The sequence below is a fragment of the Silene latifolia genome, chromosome X, assembly GCF_048544455.1.
Source record: "Silene latifolia isolate original U9 population chromosome X, ASM4854445v1, whole genome shotgun sequence".
NCBI classification, from domain to species: Eukaryota; Viridiplantae; Streptophyta; class Magnoliopsida; order Caryophyllales; family Caryophyllaceae; genus Silene; species Silene latifolia.
The window spans coordinates 274368387-274380388 of NC_133537.1; the positions used below are offsets into that span (position 1 = coordinate 274368387).

Here is a 12002-nt window from a genome sequence, read left to right on the forward strand (position 1 = left end):
ATAGTTGTCACTTTGGTATTTTGCTCTGTACTAGTATAGTTGTGTATATAGCTTCTGATCTTTTTCCACGTTCATGTTGAGGAACAAAATTAATTGCGGTTTTTTTGAATATGTGCTGCTTTAGTTCATTCCATCTTGAAAGAATGTGAAAGAAAATCATACCCCCATTTATTTTAACCACTTATGATGATCAAGTTTCACAAAACAAAGTCTGAGATTCACCTAATAAAGAAAAGAGCAAAATAAGTGATTTTAACCACTTATGATGATCAAGTTTCACAAAACAAGCCTTAAGATTCACTGAATAAGGTATGAGATTCATAAAATAAGATTTGAGATTCACCAAATAAGGAAAAGAGCAAAAAACGTGATTTTAACCACTTATGATGACCAAGTTTCACAAAACAAGCTCTAAGATTCACTGAACAAGGTCTGAGATTCACAAAATAAGGTCTGAGATTCACCTAATAAAGAAAAGAGCAAAATAAGTGATTTTAACCACTTATGATGATCAAGTTTCACAAAACAAGCCTTAAGAGTTTCACAAAACAAGCCTTAAGATTCACTGAATAAGGTATGAGATTCACAAAATAAGGTTTGAAATTAACCAAATAAGGAAAAGAGCAAAAAACGTGATTTTAACCACTTATGATGACCAAGTTTCACAAAACAAGCTCTATGGTATGAGATTCACAAAATAAGGTCTGAGATTCACCAAATAAGGAAAAGAGCAAAAAACGTGATTTTAACCACTTATGATGACCAAGTTTCACAAACCAAGCTCTAAGATTCACTGAACAAGGTCTGAGATTCACAAAACAAAGTCTGAGATTCACCTAATAAGGAAAAGAGCAAAAAACGTGATTTTAACCACTTATGATGACCAAGTTTCACAAAACAAGCTCTAAGATTCACTGAACAAGGTATGAGATCACAAAATAAGGTCTGAGATTCACCAAATAAGGAAAAGAGCAAAAAACGTGATTTTAACCACTTAGGATGACCAAGTTTCACAAAACAAGCTCTAAGATTCACTAAACAAGGTCTGAGATTCACAAAACAAAGTCTGAGATTCACCTAATAAAGAAAAGAGCAAAATAGATGATTTTAACCACTTATGATTATCAAGTTTCATAAAAAACGCCTTAAGATCTACTGAATAAGGTATGAGATTCACAAAATAAGGTTTGAAATTCACCAAATAAGGAAAAGAGCAAGAAACGTGATTTTAACCACTTATGATGACCAAGTTTCATAAAACAAGCTCTAAGATTCACTGAACAAGGTCTGAGATTCACAAAACAAAGTATGAGATTCACCTAATAAAGAAAAGAACAAAATAGGTGATTTTAACCACTTATGATGATCAAGTTTCACAAAATAAGCCTTAAGATTCACTGAATAAGGTATGAGATTCACAAAATAAGGTGTAAGATTCAGCAAATAAGTTAAAGAGCAAAAAACGTGATTTTAACCACTTATGATGACCAAGTTTCACAAAATAAGCTCTAAGATTCACTGAACAAGGTCTGAGATTCACAAAACAAAGTCTGAGATTCACCTAATAAAGAAAAGAGCAAAATAGGTTATTTTAACCAATTATGATGATCAAGTTTCACAAAACAAGCCTTAAGATTCAATGAATAAGGTATGAGATTCACAAAATAAGGTATGAGATTCACAAATACGGAAAAGAGGAAAAAACGTGATTTTAACCACTTATGATGACCAAATTTCACAAAACAAGCTCTAAGATTCACTGAATAAGGTTTGAGATTTACAAAACAAAGTCTGAGATTCACCTAATAAAGAAAAGAGCAAAATAGGTGATTTTAACCACTTATGATGATCAAGTTTCACAAAACAAGCCTTAAGATTCACTGAATAAGGTATGAGATTCACAAAATAAGGACTGAGATTCACAAAATAAGGCAAAGAACAAAATAGGTGATTCCTAACACCTATAATGACCAAGTTTTAGAAAATTATCTTATAGGTTCACAAAACAAGCTATAGGATTCACAACATAAGGACCGAGATTCACAAAATCAGGAGAAGAGCAAAACAGGTTATCTCTTATCACTTATAACAATTTAAGAATATTAGCTTCTAAGTTCACAAATTAAGCTCTAAGATTAACAGAATAAGGTCTGACATTCACATAATAAGGTTTGAGATTAACAGAATAAGGTCTGAGATTCACAAAACGAGGTCTGAGATTCACCAAATAAGGAAAAGGGCAAAATAGGCGACTTTAACCACTTATGATGAGCAAGTTTCACAAAACAAGCCTTACGATTCACTGAACAAGGTCTGAGATTCACAAAACAAAAATTGAGATTCACAAAATAAGGCAAAGAGCAAAATAGGTGATTCCTAACACTTATGGTGACCAAGTTTTAGAAAATGATCTTACAGGTTCACAAAACAAGCTCTAGGATTCACAACACAAGGACCGAGATTCACAAAAATAAGGCAAAGAGCAAAATAGGTGATTCCTAACACTTATGGTGACCAAGTTCTAGAAAATTATCTTACAAGTTCACAAAACAAGCTCTAGGATTCACAACACAAGGACTGAGATTCACAAAATAAGGCAAAGAACAAAATAGGTGATCTATTAAATGTTTCTCCCTAATCCACATAAAGGAGGCATAATTTTGCATGTAGCACGTTCTTAAAGAACAATTTACAATCAAATGTAACAAAAATATCACTTTGATCTATTAAATGTTTCTCCCTACTCCACATAAAGGACAAGAAAGACAAAGGTAAACAATCTATATAAAACTATATTAAAGTTCCCATCACAAAGAAATGAAAATGGACACTCCCCCTTGTGTTCCCTGTTAGCATTTAGCACTCAACAAATAATCTTTGAATTTCACTACTCTTGCTTCCAGGCATACAAAATCAACGAGAAACCAAGTTGATGTGATTGAGAATCGCGAAATCTTTGAGACTGCGACCAATGCAGCAAAGTCGGATCACAAAGGGGCTGGCTAGCCCATAGCTTCTCCGCAGACAAACTAGTTCTGAACATGAAAACCGCGCTTCCAGGGGACGTGCCAAAAAGCCAACTATGGACATCCCAGAATACTTCTACTGGAATCCCATCCACCAGGATAGTGTGATTACCACGGAATTTCCATCGAAGCCTCTTCACTTGCATCAAAGTTTTCGTATCTATACGAACAATTAAGCACGGATTGTTGGTGCTAATCGTATCACATTCGATCATGAGATCGTGCAGAGGGCCATTATCACTAAACTTAGCTCTTGTGTAGAAACACTTCTTCCCATAAACATGCTCCCTTTTGCAATAAAAGAGGCAGTAATAGGGACTGAGGTAGCACTAGTCTTTTTAAAAGCCTCCTTCCTCATATCTCCAAGAAGCAAAATCATATGCTTATCACAGACAATTGCCAAGTAATAACCCTCTAACGGTTCGGGTTCGGATCCAAATTTAGCAGAACAAATTGTTTGTCCGAATATGACCAAATTAGCAGCTTTCTCAGTTTTGCTTTATTATTGATTATGTAGGTAGAATACAATAACAACAGCAGCAGCGTAAGACCCAAAATGGTCACCAAAATCGGCTTAACTACTCAAATAGCAACAAAATGGTTCACAAAAATTCAATTATTCTACTGTAGTATCTTAAAATTAGGGAAGTCGGTATGAGATGAATATCCAAATGGACAACAGATTACTGAAATTGATAGTATAGAAAAGCAATAGACAAAACTTATAGATGCTATATGTCGATAAGTAGTAAGGCGCACCTTTAATGTTCTAGCTATTACTCGATGAATGCGTCGAGAGCAGAGAAACGAGGGCAGAGCCGCAGAAGCGTCGTGAGCAAGGAGGAGGAAACAAAGGCAGAGTAAACCCTGGTGTGTATTGTGTAACAACGGCGGCGAGAGGCGAGAGGCGATGGCGATTTGGTGGTTGTTGAATTGATGCAATTGGAAAATCGCTACAATTGATCTGAAAATCGCTCAATTGATCAAATTGATCGTAAAAACGCCGAAATTGATCAAATTGATCGAAAAAACTCTGGAATAGATCAAACTGATTGGAAAATCGCTACAATTGATCGGAAAATCGCTGCAATGTACGAACAATTGCTTCAATTGATTAGGTTATGGAGATTAATTTGGGAAAGATGGCTGAGAGGAGTTTTGATGATGAAGAAAGAACGTTGTTTGTAATAATGTAATTGGGTCAATTTTGATCTAAGCCCAGTAGCGCGCAATATATCACAGCCCACTCAACATGTATCATTTTGGTGAGTCCGGCCGCCTCGCCATAATTAATGGCCTCACCGGATCCGGACTCTCTCTCTCTCTCTCTCTCTCTCTCTATATATATATATATATATATATATATATATATATATATATATATATATATATATATATATATATATATATATATACCATGTATGTATTATTTGTGTGTAAAGGGGTCAAATGTATTGTTCTTTTACTTGTAACTGTGTAAGCATCTCCTATCTACTAAAAGAATAGGTGAACTCCCTTTTAAAATAATTTGTTAAAATTACTACCTTAACTTCACCTCAGGCAAGAAGTTGCTCCCAAAACCCAACTCCGGTGAAAAAAAACAAGTTATTGGACAACATTACCCTTCATTTAACATATACCCAAATCAATGCCCTTTCATATCCTCATCTTTCCATTGTGTTCTCTCAATCAATCAAACAAACACACTAAACCTAAATTTCATTTTCCTAAATTAAAACCCTAAATCCCTAAATTTCTCCCTCAATTCTCACCTAAATCTATCAAAACAATTTGTGACAATTTCAATTAATCGTACAAAACAAACAATGAAGAGGTTTAAGATACGAAATCTGTAAATAAAGGGAGAGAGAAAGATATTCGCCTTCAAATAAATTTGCCTCCTAAATTGTAGAAATAATTGAGTGAAATTTTTTTAGTGTTTAGATGAATATAAAGTGTTATGAGGAGGAGAAAGGAATATAACATAAGGGTGAAAGGATTTCAGGGGCAAATTGGTAATGAAAATAGAGAAAAGGCAGGAAAATTTAAAAAAAGACGGAATGTTAGGCCTGAGTTGGGTTTTGGGAGCAATTTCTTGTTGAGGTGAAGTAAAGGTAGTAATTTTAGTAAATTGTTTCAAATGGAGTAATTTTAACAAAATATATTTTAAAAGAAAGTAAAATCTAATTTACTCTACAAATAATGGTGCACTGACACAATTTTTACACATTTTTTAATAGCCTTGAGAAGTTTCTATGGTTATGAACATGTAACACCCGTAAAATTTTAGTCTCATTTATTTTATTTTTATTTATGAAATTTAATTTAATTTCGTTATTTATCGGTCTTTGGCTAAATCGTCGATAATTTCAATTTTAAAACGAATTACAATCCGATTTCTTTTTGGACCGACAATTTATTTAATGGCATTTTATAATTAAATTTTACGATCATTTTGGCTCCCAGTTAATTTATGGACCGATTATTTGGATTTTAAACGAGTTACTTAATAAGCTTGTTGTATTCTTTTTTTTTTTTTTAATCTTAAGTTTAAGACAAATATTATTATCTCACTTTTAATCCTTTTACTGTTAAAATTTGGAATATATTTTTGGTTGTTACTACTCCTTGTGACTGGTTGTTGTAGGGGATATTAAGGAGATTTTTCTGTACATTTTCTTATTTTTCTCACTCTTAAACTCTCCTAAATTGTACTATATTCATTCCTTATTCCATTCACAAAAAAATAAGGAGAAAAACAAACCTTAGCCCTCTACCCTTTGAGCCGTGAAAACCACACACAAACCATCATTATTTCTTTATCATTTGTTGCTCAAGACAATCTCTATTCATCTTATTCCATGGGTAAATTTATTACTCTCTCAATCCTTAATCTCGTTTAATGTTTCATATGATTTAATCATATGATTATTATGTTTTTGTAGGCTTGTAGATATCCATTGGAAAAGTAGCATTTTATTGTTTCGAATCCGGAATATGGTAACTTCGACGTTACTCGGTATTACATCGATTTAAATGTTGTAGTTGTATGTATTATTGGATTTTTAATGTTTTATGATCATTTATTCATACATATGATTTTTGAAACCTTTAATTTCCGATCTCTTGATATCCATAATTTATTTTGACTATGTATAATTTTATTTTGTCAATAAGGAATTTATTTTGGTTGATTTACAAGTTTTATGATCAAATCGATTATTGTGATATAAAGATAGTATAGATTCGTCTTTATGATTTTCATGTGGTGTAAATTATTTTTCTGGTATGAATAATAGATTTTAAGATACCATGAATTTTTGTGGTAATTGTTTTGGAATTTTAGTAATTATTTCGTAATTTAAAGTATTGATGCGGTATTTGGGATTATGACAATTCTGTTCGGTTTTAAATAGGTTACAAATACTAAATTAAATTATCAATTCACAAAAATTTATTATGTGGCATAGATATGGAGTATAAGGATGTGTGTAAAATTTTAAGTCTTGAAACCTTAATTTCGATTTAATATGCTTTTTACAAGTTTTGGTATAAACCATTGTTAAATCTGTTAAATCTGTCAGTCTGTTTGTAAAATTAATATCGGCTGTTTTTATTTCGAATCTGCAAAAATGTTGAAAAGAGACTCATGTTATTTTCAAGTATAGAGTCTGGACAAAATATTTCATTAAATTACAATGAACGGTTTGCTAAGAATAAATTATTTGTGAACAACTCGTCTGTAAACTGCAATTTTGCCTTTTGCTTAAAGATTAGTTCGTAAAACATATTTACCTTTTGATAAAGTGTCTAATATTTTTCTCACAGAAACATTATAATGTCTAGAATTTTATTTTGCCTTAAAATGGTTTCTTAAAGTCGTTTTATGAACTGAAACATTATTGGTGACGTTTTCTTACAGTTTTTAGTAATGAATTTTTAAACCCCTGTTACATTCATCATTTGATGTTGGTTTTAAAATCAAAGTTGTAGCCAAGAGCTACAGGAAACCATGAGAGTTGGCTTTGCGTCATTTCGATTTTTCTGTATTTAATTATGAATTTTACGGTGTTACTGTTCTGTTTTAGAAACTGTTTTAGAACTCCGTCTTATTGAGGCCTAAATAATATATCTTTACTAAAGTATTTTAAGTCATTTGTGCATGGGGGTGTTACAATTTGATAGTTTTAAGTTTTAATTACAGTGACTTATCTATTTTAAAGTTCTTGAATTAATTTTATACTTTTGGAAGTAAAGTTTAAGTTTTCTGTTTTGAAGAAATAAAAGTGTGGTTCACTTACGAACATTTGAATGATATACAATGAATATTATAATATCTTTGGGATATTTTTAAGTTTGGAATAATTAAAGTAAGGGCAAAGAATAATGAATTAAGGCATACGAGTTCTTATAGAGCTATATGATTGGGTACCCTTGTGGGAGGTACAGATTATCGTAGAATCATGTACATGTACTTAGACTGGGACTACGCACTGCATGGTAAGACGAGTCCTGTTATAGTTTGTTGTCTAGTGAGTGGACTTGGAGTTGGTCACCTTTGCGTGACACTGGGTTCCCGAAACTAGTGTAAGATGCTGCGGTGTCAAGGAGTATAGCTAAAGTGAAAATATAGCTTGAACTAAATTATTTCCATTCTGTCATTTGAGGAATTTTGCTTTTAAGCATGCAGCACGTTTATCTTAAGCGTGAGTTTGGTAATTTATTTTCGTTACATATGTTTTGATATTTCAATCTATTTTTTGATATATTATTACTGCCACTAACATTTATATGATGTGATATGGCTGGGAGGACGTCGAGTTACTCCCCACTGATTGTGGCTATTATGTTTATAACATGATAGATGTTAGCTTTGATGGGGATTTCTGTGTGAGCTAGCGAGTAGTTTACAAATCCTACTCTATTTTTCTGCTTTCTTTTATGGTTTTTAGTTTGAACACTTTGAGGAATTTTATTTTCGCCCTTTTATAAAAGTGACAATTGTTAAGACTTGCCCATTTGTTTTTTTTTATCCTTGAGATTTTATACATTCTCAATTTATAACAGTTACAACTTTTATATTCGTGTATTTAATCCCATTCGACAGTGTTTCTGATACTGTTTTGCACTAGGTTTTGTAGGGGATTACAGAACGCATTTTTATTATGGCCTTTAGACGAACTCCTTTACCCCCCTTTATTCCGAATTTCCGATGATATGTTCTTTTGATATCCTAAGTTTTGAACACATTCTTATTATTTTCACATTTTATAATGTTGTAATCCAAATTTGTTGATAATCGCTTAATATATTTGCACGATGACTGGACTAATGTTTATTGAAGTCCGGCGATTCGCCAGAAATAAAGTGTAAATTATAAGTGAGTTTTCTATCGACGAATAACTAAAATTGTACAAAAAAAAGAGTTTTGATATGATGGCCTATTGGCCAATTATATTATGGCAAAGTATAGGCGATATTTTCTTCTCGAGTCCCGTCTTATTGCTTTTTACAAAACTCAAGATAAGTAGTGATTTGGTTTCTTGCTTATTGTTGTTATCGTTGTTGATTGTTAAGTTAGTGATGGTTTGTATGGTTATTTGTGAGTGGGGGATGCTAGTTTATTAGCTAAATGAAGTGATGAATTGGTAGCCTGAAATTGTTGTAGTTTGTGGAGGGGGTGTTCTGTAGTTAGGGGGAGTAGGAGGAATATGAAAGAGGAAAGGAAATGAGGAGGAAAGAAAGGAGAAGAGCAGGAGGACAAAAAGGGAAAGAGGAGGAGGAGGAAAAGAAGAGGACAACAAGGAGAAGGGGAGGAGGAAATGGGTGGAGGACGACACGAAGGATAAGGATGGGGAAGGGCATGAGATGGAAGATAAGGAAAGGGAAAAAAGGGGTATGGAAGAGTGATTAGAACATTGGATGAATTAATTAGAATGGTTAAAAATTGAATTAAATCGATTTTATTATAGAGGGTGATGTGTTTGAAGATATAGATGATGATGAACGGGACAATGATGATGATAGGGAGAAAATGATAATGATGAGGAGGAGGAAGAAGAGAGTGATAATGATGACGACGACGAAAGTGTTAATGGAGAGGAACCAAACATAGTGAACAAACTTCTTGTTCACTCATGTTACAAGGGATTAATAAAGTTCTTGTAGTCGCGAGGATAAATATGTCCTTATGGTAGTAATACATGATGGTAATAGTTATTGTCATTGCTAGTATATAAGGAGTATGGCCTTATGGGTGTTGCAGTTCCGTATCCATTTTTAAGACGATTAACCGGTTACGAGTACGTCCTAAGTTGATAGGTTCATCCAATTAAGCTAATAACTATTAATGTCGGCTATAATGTAAACTGCTATTTTACACCACTTTGAAATTAAGATTTGTGCAAGACTCATTTGTGGTTGTTGTCCTAGCTATTTTTATAGCTCGTAGTTCATATGAAATACAACGCTTCCACAATTAGTAAAAATTTAAACCCAATTTTAAAAAATTATTGGTTAGTACAGAGGAATAAGGAGTAAGCCCCACTACAAGGACCTAAACTATCCATGTAAAGATCTAAATTATTATTTGGTAACTTTAAGGATCTCATCACATACTTTTGATCAAAATACCCTTAACTTTGCCTATAATTTATAAAATACTTTCTTATAAACAAAAAATGGCTTAAATTTTTTTTCAAGCTATACATATAATAATTCTTGTGAGTGATTCATGTCGTCAGTATCAAACTCCGTTATCTTTATCTATAATTTTGTATAGTTGTTTTTTAAAAATATAGAGATAATATATGTATTGTCTTTAAACTTTTTTTTTTAATTACATGTGTACTTTCATTAATCTTTATAAATTCACATTTCTATAATAGTTATTGTTCCGGGTGTAGTTTCAGAGCAGATTTGTTACCACGTAAGCTTGTAGAATGATGACTTTGCTTGACTCTTCCTTTCGGCCTCTCCTGAAACGATGAACAAACTGAGGGCTCGGCTTGGTACCGAGCGAACTCACTCCGACGCTCAAGTCAGTAATCTTAAAGGGATTAAGTTGTGTGTTACTTGGCACAAAGTATATTGTAGAGAGATAAGGGAGTTTATACCAGATTAGTATGTTTAATTGATTATTTCGGATCCTTTTCTCGTTGAGAGAAGTGGAGTATTTATAGACTTTCACCTTTTGTCACGTAGTGGCCAAGTGGCCAAGTGGCAGAGCAGGTGGAAAGAATATTCTACCCTCGGCCGAGGGACCCATGGCAGGCCGGCGGGCCCTGTTGACTCCATGCCGAGGGGTCTTGGATGTGAGTACGCGGATATGTCTCCCGGCTGGCTAGTTGCCAGGCCGAGACCCAAGTGACAGGCCGACAGGCTGCGTCGGTTAGGCTGTCCAAGGTGTTGACTTGCTGTGGATATCTTTGACCTTGCTCAATATGTTGACTCGGTCAGCGGGTGCAGAATATGCCCCATCAATTTGCCCCCAAAGTAGTCTATGCCGTGGTATGGACCTTCGATGAGTGTTGAGTGTATTCTGCGCAAGTAAAAATTTCTTCCCCGGCTTCTTCTTCCTCGGCTTGGTTCTGCTTAGGCCGTACCGTATCTCCTCTCCACATGGATGTGTAAAGGGCATCAAATGTGGAAAATAAAATGGCGCTGGCCGAGACCGAGGTTGTGAGTGCCGTGTGCTTTTGATTGCCCCCAGCCGGTGCTGCCAAGCTTGGTTGAGTCAGCGGGCCGTTTGGCAAGTAGATACCAAGGAGCGTGTTTGAAGAAGATACGTCGATTGGCATTCTGTCAAGGAGCGTGTTGAAGAAGTTTTGTAACTGTTTGTCGATTGACATTCCATGGCTGCATGCTTGACACGTGGCTCGGCGCTGATTGGTTGACGCTTCATGGGCTTTGCCCTGATTGGTCCGTTTCATGGGCTTTGCTCTATAAATAGAGCAGTTAGCCTGGGATTTTGGCCACCAAAATCTCATTTTCTCAAAAAATTTCTTCTTTCTAACCTTCTTTGACGAAACTTCTCTCTAGTCTTCAAAGCGTTACTCGGCGTAACACTTTTCCAAGGTAAACAAACAAATTTTTCAACTCTTATTTGTTAAGTATTTGTTGTCATGTCTTCTGCTGATGCTGGACCTAGTAACCCTGCGCCGGGGGGCTCCCCGTCGCGTCTTGATGAAGAGGAGGCGCTGGCCGCCATCCCGATAAGGTCCGGGGGCCCTAGGTCTCCTTCTCCTGAGGTTGACGATCAGTATTTGGAGGATTTCTCGGATGATGATGATGATGTTGATGATGACTGTGGTGATGTTGAAAGGACTCATTCCAATGAGGAGAGGCCGCATGTCTTGGATCACGACGATGCCTGTAAGATCAGTCCAGATCGTGCTTGGACAAACAAGATCGCCAGTTGCTCCGGCTCTGAGTTTTTTGAACACCATTACTCCTTTGGCAGGGAGTATAGAATTGTTATTCCTGAGGAAGGTCAGGCGGTCTGTTGCCCTCCCAAGGGCTGTATCGGCGTATACATCAGACACCTGGAGTATGGGCTCCGGTTTCCTCTGAATGAATACGTTATGGCCATAATTAAAGCTATGAACGTCGCCGTGGCCCAACTGCATCCGTTGGCCATTAGGACTATAGTTGGCTTTCTGTGGCTCTGTCTTTTCAAGGGGGAGGCCCCAACGGTTAACTTGTTCGCCGCTTCATCATCTTGCCATCAACCCCGGTGGCACGGGGTGGTACAAGCGTGCGAGACGGAGCGGGCTACGTTACCGTGTCCAAAATTACATCTTGTATTTGGAAGGGGCGGTGGGTATACGTCGAGGTTCGAAGGATTATCCACCGCCCGGTCCTTCCCAAAGACCGCGTCAATTTGCGGTGTGAGAGTCGGGGGGAGCGTGAGAAATATGTCTCCCGGAGTAAGCTCAAGATGGACGCCTTTAGGGTCCATCTCAATGAGGACGAAAG

The 12002-nt window shown here is 35.5% G+C and overlaps 1 pseudogene; it reads right to left on the reverse strand.

Annotated features, from left to right (window-relative positions):
* Nucleotides 1-2813: 2813 nt before the first annotated feature.
* Nucleotides 2814-5256, reverse strand: LOC141620128 (uncharacterized; annotated as a pseudogene).
* Between the last annotated feature and the right edge of the window lie 6746 nt (nt 5257-12002).